This window comes from Episyrphus balteatus, chromosome 3 (assembly GCF_945859705.1).
Source record: "Episyrphus balteatus chromosome 3, idEpiBalt1.1, whole genome shotgun sequence".
NCBI lineage: Eukaryota > Metazoa > Arthropoda > Insecta > Diptera > Syrphidae > Episyrphus > Episyrphus balteatus.
In genome coordinates this window covers 24,953,965-24,968,482 of record NC_079136.1, presented here as the reverse complement: position 1 = coordinate 24,968,482, position 14,518 = coordinate 24,953,965, and positions in this window count along the sequence as shown.

Here is a 14,518-nt window from a genome sequence, read left to right as displayed (position 1 = left end):
TAAACAATACTTCTAACATATTGGGTATTCCTCCAAATCAAAAATAAAAGCAGCTGAGGTGGTAATTTTCTAGGACTAGATAATTTAAAATAATTAAAAAATGGCACAACGATTTTTTTTTCGAATAATGTTTCGAATAAAAGTTTTTAAAAAGAACTCTTCTAAAGATTCTGAAATTTTTTGTTTTTCTGAAAATGCATATTTTGGGACAATTGGTGGTTTAAAAATGGAGTTTATTATCCGCAACTTTCGAATAAGGGGCCGATTGGACCGTTTTTGTTTGAAAGGACAGGTAAGAAATGAGAAAATTTGTCAGATTACGGGGAATAAAAAAAAATGGAATTATAGAGTGTTTGACAGTATATAGATCCGGTAAGAAGTCAAGTAAGGGTTAAATCATTCTTTCGACCATAGATTAACAAAGCCGAGTACTCAGCTAACATTGTGAATTATGTCATCTTTGTGCATTACAAAACTGAGCTCTTACTCGCAAGAGTCCAGGGTCTCGAGTCATTCCAAGAATGGAAATGGGTTGATTGTAGAGTAAGTAGTAAAAATTAGATGTAATTTGGCAAATATTTTCGTACTTTATATAGAACCTTGATGTTTGACTTTCTCCTAAGCAACACGATCGGTTACAATGAAATATTTTGTATAAATCGTTTAATGTTCAAATGAAGAAAACAAAAATCAACAAATTATTTTTCAATTTAAAAAAAAGTCCCAAATGTGTTTCTGAAAAATCAATTTTTTAAAAACGAACCAATGACTTTTTTGAAATTTTGTTTTGTTTTTTAATGGTAGATATACCAAACTTTTTTTTAATTTTTCTGAAAATTGTTCCCTATTCAAAAAAAAATAAATAAAAAAAATCAAATGTCATAATACTTCGTTAAGAGGTCAAAATCATGCTAAAAGATGTTTTTTTAACTAAAATTTTTTAATTTAAAATTTCTGAAAAAAAAACTGTTTAAAGAATTTTTAAAAACCTTTTATATTTCAAGCTACTTTTAACTTGAAAATAAAATATTTATTCTAAAATATTTATTTTTATTAAAAAAATGATCATTTTGGTTTATATAAAAATTCGTTTTTAAAACCGGCTCAGCGGTTTGGGAGATAATCAAATTTAAGTCCAAAATGGTGAATTCTTGAAAAAAAAACTATTGAAAAGCATAGAAAGGATTTTCTTTATTTTTCAGTAATAAAAAAACTATAAATTCTATTTTCAAAATAATTAATTATACATATTAAATTTAACCTCCTGGCTACTAAATTAGAAAAAATCTTCTCCATATGAATAATTTTCTCCCCAGATCACTTAAATGAAGAATACTCATAACCTATTAAATCACGGACTATCTAAAGTTAAAGCATGTTTATTTTAAGAAGGATACAGATACAGTATTTCGTCTACACATTGTGTTGTACTTGGTGAAATATCTGAATAGTTTTTCCTTACCCTAAACATTGTGGTAATCTCAATACACTTCCATACACCACCACATTCACATCATTTAATACCAGGTTTTAAAGCCGATTAAAACTTTGCCCTTTCTAAAAAATAGGAAACAACATTTTTGAAAACTATATATTTAAGCTTTTGGGTTCTATGATGTGCGGCATGTCATGCATACTTCTACCAATTTTGTGGTAAATCCTTAGTTGCACCATCAACATCAACCAAAAACACAAAGTTGTGGGTTGAAAATTTTGTAAAATATCGCACAAAAAATTTGTATTCCAAACTAAAACTATTTAAGTTTGAAGATCCAGGCTTACTATACAAAAAAGTATACCCAAAAATTATAGAAATTATTGCTGTTGCTGTCGCTGACCTCTTTACTGCTATCAGAGATCCTTGCATATACCAAAATAGTAGTAAATAAATATAAAACAAAAAAGTTTTTCCTTTCCATTTGGGTATAGATTTGTTGAACATCCTTCAAAATGGACGTCAAGTTAAAGTTCAATGGAAAAGTTTCAAAGGGATAGTTAAAGTTTCGTAAAATAATATTCGTTCAAAAGTTTGGGGTTATCAAAACTTAAATTATGATCTTTAACTAAAAGGCTTAAGTAGCTTAAGAAGGTTCTTTTAAGTTTAAATAAATCGTCTATATTGTGAAAAAATATTGAAGTGGGTAACTTTTTCTGGTCTTCATTGAACCTAAGGGCTACATCATGCGACCCATTGATGCATTTAATTTGGTTTTGCGTCAGTTCCATACCAATAATAATTATTATTTCCAACAAAAATACACAACAAATATTTATTTTTCAATTTTATTGATGATACGATGATGAACTTGAAAGTCTGCAAATAAATCCTGATTGAAAAGAAGAGAAACAATAAAAAAAAGAGTGTGTGTACACATGTACCTACACGCGACTGAAGTTATACTTCTCATTCAGTATATGTAAATGAATTTCATTTGATATTTTTAATTTCTATTATTAAATTAATTAATCCACACATCGTTTTTTTACATTTTTATCAAGTGAACAATAAATTAATTCTTTCATCCTCCTTGCGTCCATGTAGTTTTCAATTTATTCTGTGAAATTTACACATGTTGTGCGGTTCAGAACGTACGGTATACGCTTAACGAAACTAAATGAATTGAGCATAAAATGTGCGATATGGTTATTTTATGAGAATTGTGTGTGCTTCAGCACTAGTAGTAGCAATATGGAACTTGCAGAGTTGCTACAAAGCTCAAAAGTGAGCTGAGCTCAGCTCACAGCTCAGCTCAAATTTTAAACTTTTATAAAACACCATTTTAAACTTTTATAAAACACCATAGCTCAAGATGTTTGGTTCTAGTTATTAATGGAATTATTTTAACACATGGATATTTTTATAAATAAAACAGATAATTTTTCGTGATCTTTCTCTTGGTTTTTTTAACCCTAGAAAGATAATCATAATATACGTCTCAGAGACGTATGATTCTAAAAAAGATTTTTGGTCTTATGTTAACACTTTTTGTCATATTTATTTAACTCATTACTTAGATCAGGCATGTCAAACTTGCGGCCCGCGGGCCGCATGCGGCCCACAACGAATAACTTTAAGGCCCGGCCCTGTCCACATTTTTATTAATTTTGAGTTTTAGATTATAATTTAGATTTTATGTTCACAGCTTTTGACACACATGCACCTCCTTTTTTTCCTAATCAACAAATAAATATGGGACAAAACCGAACAAAATAGTAAATTTTATAAGATCTCGTGGCTTAAATCAGGGTAAGTTATGTGATTTCTTAAAGTGAACTAGGAAGCGAATATTCTGAGTTAACCTACAAACGATTTTGGGGCTTTGGAATATTTTTTTAGTTTTTAATGATAAAAGTCTTTAAACCAGCATATCTTGCTATCTTAAATGGTTGCAGAGTTTATAATTCATGATACTTACCTAGATGTAGCAAAACATTTATTGAGTTAAACTCAAAACTGCTAGCAAAATTCATAATAATAACGAATATGTGAACAAATGCAACATTCAAATGCAAATTTGCATTCAAATGCAACCTAGCTCTTTTGGAACATCAGAAGATAAACCAGGACTTGACGTATCAAAAATACTACGCAAAAAATCTAAACTATAAAATTGAATACGAAAAAGACTTGCAGAATATTTCTTGAAAGACAAGTTTTCTTAATTTTTTTCGATTTGTTCCATAAACATAGAATTATTGCCGAATTTGACTTCGAAATAAGTTCCAAATTCGTTGAAATGCCCGATTTTATAAGTATTTTTGTGCACTTGAAAACTGCCATATAAAATCGTTTGCAAATTTCACAGTAGGTACCTGTCGATGCGAGCAGTTATTTCAGTTATTAAGAGGAATGAGTTACCTATAAAATCCTGAATAACTAACTTTGGTCTGAGAAAAAAAAGGTAAATGAAAAAAAATTGTTTCCTCATTTTTGCTGTTTTTTTTTACAAAATTTTTTACATATAAAAATTGTAGCTTAACATGTTCTGCGGCCCACACAAATTTTTATCTCGCTGTTTTGGCCCCTTGTAACCATTGAGTTTGACATGCCTGACTTAGATTATTTTAAAGAAGTGATATAATAAATGAAATCAATTTAACAAAAACCCAGAAATTTGAATTGAATTAGATAAAACAGTTCTTTACACGCCATACGTCTTACAGACGTAGATTATCTTTCTAGGGTTAATAGTAAATATATTTCTATTTTTTTAGTAAAATATTTCTTTTTTAATCATAAAAAAAATCAGGTACAATCCGGTTTTACGACTTTTTTCAAAATTCCGAGAAAATCGCGTTTGAAAGTTGGGGTAAATTTTTTTTTCCAAAAATCCCCGAATCTTTGAACGCTCCTGGAAGCTAAACCGCTTGAGAGCAATTTTTGGGAGTGGTGCCAAATGATAGCTTGTGTCATGGGCCTACGCTTTGCACATTATCAGATTTTTAAAAAATCGCCTTCCATGTTAAACCGCCACATCATGCCTTTTTTTTCAGAATCGGGCTTAACTTTTTTTTTACCTTTAAGTTCTCCTGGTTTGAGAACGCGTGTACCTACAGGGATGGAAGTTGTACCCAAATGTAGGTTAGAGTCCCCGCTACCTTTTGGCATCAAAAAAATTTTTTTCATTTTTTTCAAAATTCCGAGATATAGGCGTTGGAAGGCTTTGATCTAGAGACAGGGGAGTGGTGCCATATGAAAGCTTATATTCTCAGCTACCCGAAAGTGGTATAATCCGGTTTTTCGATTTTTTTCAAAATTCCGAGAAAATCGTGTTTGAAAGTTGGGGTAAATTTTTTTTTTCGAAAAATCCCCGAATCTTTGAACGCTCCTGGAAGCTAAGCCGCTTGAGAGCAATTTTTGGGAGTGATGCCAAATGATAGCTTGTGTCATGGGCCTACGCTTTGCACATTGTCAGATTTTTAAAAAATCGCTTTGCATGTTAAACCGCCACATCATGCCTATTTTTTCAGAATCGGGCTTAACTTTTTTTTTACCTTTAAGTTCTCCTGGTTTGAGAACGCGTGTACCTACAGGGATGGAAGTTGTACCCAAATGTAGGTTAGAGTCCCCGCTACCTTTTGGCATCAAAAAATTTTTTTTCATTTTTTTCAAAATTCCGAGATATAGGCGTTGGAAGTTGGGGCGCTCACTTTCAGCTCAGCTCACTTTCAGCTCAGCTCAAATGAGCTAAGCTATGGTACCTAGCTCAAATTTGAGCTGAGCTGTGAGCTGAGCTGAAATGTTAGCTTTTTGCAACCCTGGCAACTTGCCACACGCAACTTGCCACATACAACTTGCCACATGCAACTTGCCACATGCAACTTGCCACATGCAACTTGCCACATTCAACTTGCCACATGCAACTTGCCACATGAAACATGTAACTTGCTACGTGTTGTGTGTTTTATGTTTGCCGTACTGTGGCGTACTGCATTTTTAAATACTAAAGTACTGCGTACTCTAAAGGTGAAACGACAGCCCTGCTACCCAGGGTGATCGCGTCATAATCCCTTTGACATTCTTGTCAAAAAGTAAATTTTCATACCCACCCTCCCATAAGAAGTATAACTTCAAAAATATCCAAAAATAAAGTTCAATACCGTCTACGTCTATGAATTGATCAAAAATTCGACTCTGGATGAGTTATCCGACGACGACGGACGTTTAAACATTACCCCAAGCTAACGTAGGTACGAAAGAATTCATCGTAAAAAAATAATTTTTATTGGTCCTTGGAAGTTTACGTTGGTGCCTTATGATTAATCCTGTAGAAAAGAAAATACCATTGAGTTATTCATTACAATTTGTTTAATTTATTTTGTCGGGATATAAAATTCAGACAGCACTTGGTGGACAAAGAACAAAAAATAAATCGAAGCATTTAGTCCAGTAAATAAAGGAGTTTTACCCTACAAAAGGTCCGGTAGTTCTAAATTTTTCATATGTTGTTAGGTATGGTTAGTAGATAGAAAAACCAAATTTCCACAACCACGCCCCCTCCGCCCCCTTCAGCATCACCGAAAAACCATAGAAATCTGGCACTTTTTTCACTTTTATGCCCATAACTTTCTTCTGGTGCATTTTATTGAAAAAAAGTTGTTGGTAGACTTGTAGAAAACATAATTTCCTACGAAAATGACCTTGGTAGTATTTTTATACATCCAAAAACAACGAAGTTATGAAGCTTCCAAAAACATGTAAAATTTCGGATTTTGCAATATTTTCAGTTTCTTGTCACTTAACAGTGCTATAACTCTTTAACAATTGACTTTTACGCAAAAGTCTTCATAATCAATCTTATAGACAATTTAATTACCTAAAATAAAATGTAACCCACTTTGATTTTGTGAATCAAATAACCGAGTTAGGGCTAAAATAGTAAAAAAGTATTTTTGGTAGTTTTAGAAAATTTTTTAATTATCCATTAAATGAAGGATTTGAATCCCACAAAAAGTCGGGTGGTTCTTATTCTATATTTAATCAGGTTCTAATGGTAGATTGAAAAAAAAATTCATAGCCACGCCCCCTCCGCCCCCTTAACCATACCCCAAAAACCAATTCTGCATTTTTTCAGTTTTATGCCCATAGCTTCCTTCTGGTCATTTAAATGTGAAAAATTAATGTGCAAAATTGTAGAACACAAAATTTTCTACAACTTGCACATCCAATATCCACCAAACTAAGAATTTTCAAAAAAAAGTTACAATTTCCGTTTTTCTTTATTTTCAGTTTCTTACCTGTTTACAGCGCTATAACTTCCCAATTTTTAATTTTTAGCCAAAAATCCTTTTGTAGGGAATTCATTTGCATAACTTTATTATTTTGATAAGAACCAGGTAATAGTAGGGTAAAAGCGGGTGAGATGGCATACCTTTTTTGTTGTTGTCATATTTTACAAAGTAAACCACATTTCATATTTCTAACAATGCAAAAATGTTCTATATTCAATATCCAACGTATTATTTGGTTTACAGAATTTTATATTTTAAACTTATATTTTTAAATTAATATAGAAAAAAAGTTTAAAAAAAACCATCTCCCCCTATAGGGTGGGTGAGATGGCGCATGAGTTTGTTTTAGGTTTCTATTGCCAAATTCATTGCACAAATGGTTGAACGATGTGAAGGAGTCAAGCACCAATGCATGCCATATAATAGATTGCAACTAGTCGTGTTTTTCATAAAATTTGAGCTTGGCTGAATTACTTAAAAAAAATATTTTGAGGGTGATATGGCACATGCTAATACTATACTCAATTGAAAAATTCTTGTACGGAATGCGCCATTTCACCCGCAAAAAACTGCGCCATCTCACCTTTTTTCGCATAATTAATATTCGTAAGCACCCATAAAAAGCAGATAGAACTAGAGCTCAGATTTTACGCGCAATCCATAACTTATACTCTCTTGTTTGTATTGGTGTATCAAGGGCATCTAAGATCCCAACGACTCACAAAATATCGGAACAAAAAAAAAAGTGAAAAAAAAAAAATTCGAAAAAAATCATCACATGATTTGCTTTCAAATTTTTTTTATTTTTTGTATCAAAGACAAAGAAACGAATACTGGCTACTTCGATTTAAAATATTTAAAGAAAGCTAAAAATATTTTTCATACATTTTTAGAGCAATAAATGTAAAAGATATTTAAAGTGCGCCATCTTCCCCGCCGCGCCATCTCACCCGCTTTTACCCTAAGTGTTTTTATTTAATAAAAGTCGTATTTCTTAATAACCTAGTTTAATATCTCATGCGCTTATAAAGCGGTGGGCTATGAGTGGACGAAGGTAAAAGAATTGCGTTATGAGGGGAAGGGGTAGCAGGTGGGGAAATATAGAAGTAATAGGTGGAGTTGAAGATGGTGAATTATGAGAAAAGTTGGCTTCGTTGAATTTTTCTTCAAATTGATCGATGATATCTGATCTTCTTCGTCGACATCTTCATAAAAAATTCAAGTGGACGATTTTGACAGGATTGTCCACAGCAAAAATTACAGAATGTGGAACATTTAAGTCCCTCTTTCCTGCATCTGCCAGCTCCCATGCATCTAGGCACATAGGTATTTGCATGACACAGCTTTCATCAATTTTTGGGGAGCAGGATCTTGCACAGTTTTAATGGGTTGCAATACGTGGCATCCTCTCGTCCAGCCCCATTTCAGAGGTTTTTCTCAATACCCATCCACGCCATGATCTGGTGATAAGTCCGGAGGAAATGAAAGTGTGCTGGATCTGTTGTACGCGGTAGTTTGCACAAATTAAGTTAGTTGAACTGCTCATAAATTTGAAATATCGAAGAGAGCTTAGAGATATGACTACTGTCCTCTCCATATAAAGCCAACAAGATATGTTCTTCCGCCTCCGATACTTTCTGATCTCTGGCATTTGGGTCCTTAGCTTCTCTGCAGCTTCAAGAGCAGAGGGGTTTTTGAAACATTTTGCAAAATTTGTTTTTTTCCGAAAACAAAGATGTTTGAGGTGGTGTCACATTCACTTATGGCATGAATGAGACGTTCTCCATAGAATTGAATGTGAAAAATGGAGAATTCATCAGATAAATTGATCCTCCCAGGTTTTCGAAGGTACATACACGTTCTCTGCCCTAGGTATAGTAAGTCGATGTCTTCCTCAAAAATCTTTGAAACTCTATGGTACCTGCTTTAGATACTAATTCTGGCGCAACTGGAAGAAAGCATCCTTACGTTCGAGTTGAATCAGGGGTGGTTGTGGTTGCATGATAGTAGAAACTTAAAGTAGCTGCGCCTCGTGGTGATTTGATGAAAAGCCAAGGGATGTAATCATATAAATGAGAAGCTCAGGACCTTCCTATACATATACACTTATTCTTGTTTGAAGGGGGAAAGGAAGGATCGGGGACGAGCAGCAGCTTTAACAGCATGGGATAAGGCCAAACATTTCCTTTTCCATTTATCCAAAGGGCCACTCTTATTCTTCAGTATTACAGTTTCAAAAAATAGAGGATGGGTAAGGGTACTCATCTGTATTGTAAACTTTAGACCGAATGACTTCCAAAACTGTGCCTGCGGCTGCTTTGACTACTCTCAACCTTTTAACCTTCTCCATACTTCTTAGGCAAACAGGATTTGACTGTTTTATTATCCATTTTATAATCACCCGTATTGTGATTTACAACTGTCAATCGATTGTTGATAAATACTGTAATTTTGGGTTTTTAAACCAAAATTATAGGAAAACTGGTCAACTGGAATTTTGTAATTAGATTTCTTTATAACGACTAGGACCATTCTCTGCTTTCAAAACTTTTTTTAATTAAGTAATAAGATATTAAAATTAAATTTGTATCAACTTCCGATTGATAGTTGTATATTAGGGTGGTCCTTATTTTACTCTTTTTCGAAAATTGAGTGCGACGCCCCCTAGATTGGTTCCAAATCAGGAAAAAAAATACCCTATTTTTTTTTAAATTTTTATCTCTGACCCTTCCTGGCCCTATTTTGATAAGAAGTTACTATAGCAAGGGCGATATTCTGTGTCCAGTGTTGGGTAAATGGCGGATTTTTGATATAAACTTCTTAATTAAATATGGTCAGGAAGGGTTAGGAATACAAATTTGAAAAAATTAGGGCTTTTTTTTCCTGATTTGGAACCACTCTAGGGGACGTCCCCAATTTTTTGTTCCTAAGGACCACCCTGTTGTATATAGCAATAAAGCTGAACCTCCTTCAATCGTACTTGTCAACTCATCAACTCATATATGAAACTTCATAAAACTGAAAAAAATGCAGAATTGGTTTTTGGAGTATGGTTAAGGGGGCGGAGGGGGCGTGGCTATGAATTTTTTTTTCAATCTACCATTAGAACCTGATTAAATATAGAATAAGAACCACCCGACTTTTTGTGGGATTCAAATCCTTCATTTAATGGATAATTAAAAAATTTTCTAAAACTATCAAAAATACTTTTTTACTATTTTAGCCCTAACTCGGTTATTTGATTCACAAAATCAAAGTGGGTTACATTTTATTTTAGGTAATTAAATTGTCTATAAGATTGATTATGAAGACTTTTGCGTAAAAGTCAATTGTTAAAGAGTTATAGCACTGTTAAGTGACAAGAAACTGAAAATATTGCAAAATCCGAAATTTTACATGTTTTTGGAAGCTTCATAACTTCGTTGTTTTTGGATGTATAAAAATACTACCAAGGTCATTTTCATAGGAAATTATGTTTTCTACAAGTCTACCAACAACTTTTTTTCAGTAAAATGCACCAGAAGAAAGTTATGGGCATAAAAGTGAAAAAAGTGCCAGATTTCTATGGTTTTTCGGTGATGCTGAAGGGGGCGGAGGGGGCGTGGTTGTGGAAATTTGGTTTTTCTATCTACTAACCATACATAACAACATATCAAAAATTTAGAACTACCGGACCTTTTGTAGGGTAACCCCCTTTTTTTTAGCTTCATTTATTGGACTAATTTTGTTTGAGAAGATTTTAATGGAAAATGTTTTTTTTCACCTGGGCAAATCAATTTTCGGTGTTGGAGAGTATTTTCTTGTAAACAAAGATTTATTACTCTCTGCTGGGGGATTTATTTTATTTTTATTTGTATTTTTTTTTTACTTTTAAGTGGCAGCATGTTTTTCCGTCAGTTTATGTTTGTCAATAAATAAGCACAAATATCGAATTAAGAGTTTGGTGAAAGTTTGTATTTTGGGAATGAGTTGAATGTCCTTTGACATCATCATTGTGTGCTACAAGTTCAAGTTCAAGAACATTTGTTTCAATAAAAAAAAAAGGTAAAAATAAAATATATGTATATTTCTGAGGACACATTTTATTGTGTTGAAATGAGAATTTCCGTTTGAACGACCTCACAAGTTAGGAATGACACATTTTTGGATAGACCAAAAAATGTCTGGCAAAATGTGTGGAGTAGGCTGGGTTGTGTGTTTTGTCTGGGACTGCTGAAGGTATAAATATTTTATCAGGAAGTTGTGGGTAGACTTTTGATTACATTAAAATAAAACGTGTTTTACTTGTGTAGGTATTTTTTCCTAATTTAAAGATATCCTTTTTAATCTTCGATGACATTGGTGTAGGTCTGTGAAATATTACCTTTAGATTAAAGGGTATTTGAACTTATCAACTTGATAATGTTGCAATAACTGTCCCAAATGGTGTGGTATGGTTTTTAAGTTGGTGACTTACGTGAAACACAAGTGACCACACAGTGAAAAATAAAGTTGATTTGTAAGAATAGGTTCAACATTTTTCTTAGTTACTCTAGGTATATAGTCTAAGAGCCAGGAGCAGATTTCTTGCGTGAGAGGTAAGCGATTCATATGAATGTCAGAGGTAGCTTGGGTCATGGTGATGACGAATACCTTAGTCTGCCTGCATTTATTTGGGGCGTTGTCGAGAAAAAGCGCATCAAAAGTACCATTTTTCTGAAAATTAAAAGTTTTAGATAACCAACGCCACATATGCAGTTTTTCTGAAAATTGATTCATTTAGGGTAACCACTTGAAATTAGTCGCATCCTGTAGCGGTGTACTCAATGATAACAAAAACACCCATGGCAGACATTTTAAGTTTGGCCAAACCCCCGGCAGACGGTCCCAAAAATGCAGTTTTTCTGAAAATTCATTTATTTTACTTTTTTACATATACTCGCGTATTATTGGAGTTAGCAAAAAAAAATGTATAGCAATCTTGAAGATAATTCAATTTCCTACAGAACATGTTAAAGAAGTTTTTTTCGATTTAACCTTCGGTTTGAGAGTTAGGGTGGTTTTTTTTTAAACAAGTCAAAGAGTGATTTTCTTATTTTCGTCATATCTCTTTCATTTGAGCTTTTTTGAAAATTAATTTGAAGTGAAAGTTGTAGATCTTTTTACTACCTACCTCTATTTATTACACTAACGGTTTTTCGATTTGACAGACCGTTTTCGATCTGTAGGAAAAAAACTTCAAAAAGATTGCAATTTTTTATATAGGTTTTTCATATATAAAAAACTGCAAACTTTTTGCCCCTCCCCACCTAAAACTATACGATTTTTTTCTTGCCTGAGTGCAACCTACACGCCTAGGTTTTTGTTACATCTTTTGCAAATTACACTGTACTATGTAGAAGCTTTTTCCTATATAAAAAATTACAATCTTTTTGAAGTTTTTTTCCTACAGATCGAAAACCCTTTCAGAACCTTTTCGAATACAAAAACTTAAATAATATGGAAAAATTTCCTAATAAAAAAGAAAAAAAAATTTTATCTCGGTTATTTATGGAATATTCTCAACAATGTTATACCATTTTGAAAAGAGAATTGAACAAACCAACTTTTAATGTAACTTGTAGTGCATTTTTTTTACACTACGGTTCATTGAATTAGAGTCATGTAAAATTTTTTAGTACTTAGTTGGGGAAAAAAGTAATATTTGCTTTAAAACTGATGCGGCGGAGTTAATATTTTTGGATGAATTATGTAGCAGGGTTACTGTTCCGTAACAAAAGAAAAAAATGAGAAAAATTAAGATTTGTAGTCACGGCACATGAAAAACCTTCATAGGGTGACCATTTTTTCGATTTTTTTCGAATGCCCATAACTCACAAAATATATGGCTGCGATTTTTTTTATTATTTTTCTGATAACTGTCACCACCTACCCTATCTACCGTTTTCGTTTCGACGTCAACTTTTGGGACACCCTGTATACTTGTACATATTACCTACATTAAAATTTTCAAAATTTTTTTAACACTAAACTTGATATGCCATTGTGAAAAAATTATAATCAATCTACATAGGTATTAATATAAAACAAAATTTCAAAAATATTCATAAAAATAGATTTTTCAAAAAATAATATTTTTTGATAAATTTTTAGATTGAAATTACGAAAACTCTTTCGTATAAAAATTTTAGTAAAAATTCAAATTCTTCTTTTAGATTGAAATTACGAAAACTCTTTCGTATAAAAATTTTAGTAAAAATTAGTGAAGAGGTTTGCAAGGATATATGAGGTAAATATCGTTAATAAAGGTTAAAAAAATGGATCTTCTATAGAAAAAGTAGGTTCTAAATAGAGAATATACACGTATTTTTGGAAGGGATTCAAAATTAAAAAAAAAGTGATTTTATCGTAGCGGTACCTATTAACGATTTCCGAAAAAAACCTTTTTTAACAAAAAAAATAGGCCTTTCTCCTTATTTGGATGAAGTGAGCTAAGAAAAATTTAGTGGATGTTTACTTTTTCGTTAGCTACTGAAACTATTTCTACCAAGCTTCTTACGAAAAAGTGATTTTTTTACCTTTATATTAAATCTAAGCTATTTTTTCCAAAAAGTTAACTAAATTAACATTTGAAGTTGTTCATAGAAAATTAAACTAATTAACTACCTACTACTATAGTAATTTTTGAGAAATTTAAATGTGCTCAATTATGTTGAAATTCTGTTAGAAACCAATTAAAATTCATCAATTAAATGAACTATGACATTTACTATTTGAAGAATTTGTATGAACAACAAAAAACTTTTGTGTGTTACCCCCAAGAGGCTGGATTTATATGTATCTATTTCACGGGGACGAAACTATAATATTTTGCCACGAACAACAAAAAACTTTTGTGTGTTACCCCCAAGAGGCTGGATTTATATGTATCTATTTCACGGGGACGAAACTATAATATTTTGCCACGAAAAAAAAATCAAACATTTTAATATTTTGTTTGAAAGATAAGAACTCGTCTAAAAAATTACGCATACACCCTAGTGACCCATATAGTATGTAAGCTACTTTTTAAAAATAGGGGCCTACAAATACATATGTACATACAACATGCATTACTTAAGACTATTGTTAGTATTCACTGCTTAATGCTAATCCTCGTTACTTGCTAATCAATGCATTATTGTAAATGCAATTACATTATTTATTTTTTTCCAAACCAAAAATGTAGAGAATTGTTTCTCATTGAACTGAATCTTTAGAAAATAAAACCCAAAAAAATGTAAATTCTTTTTTATAAGAAAACCATCTTATCAACTCAATGCACCCAAGAAACAAAATACTCATAGTATTTATTCTGAAAAAAATTTGATAAAAAACGAAAATACCATAAGAACAAGTGCGTTCAACTACAATCTACTTCTTGACATTTTTGCAAAGACCATAAAGACGAAGTTGATTTTCCTCCAGCTATCATTGCCAGTAATCTAATTTGTTTACCTACTTTATGGCTGTTGGGATAAAAAAATATTTTTTTCTGAAAAAGCAAAAAAAAAAAAAAAAAAAAAATACGAAAAATGAAATCTGTGCAGGACGGGATACTGATGATGGCGATGATGACAGCCTCACTCGACCTAGCTCGGTAGGGAGTGTGGTGATGCGTTGATGGTGTAGTGGCCGTCGTCGGTCGTCCTTGCCACTAGTAATGGGATAACTTTTCATGTTTTTTTTTTTTTTTTGATTTCTTTTTTTTTTTCAATTTATTCTTTAGGTTTGAGAAGTTAATCATTGGTTTATCGAATAAATAAGA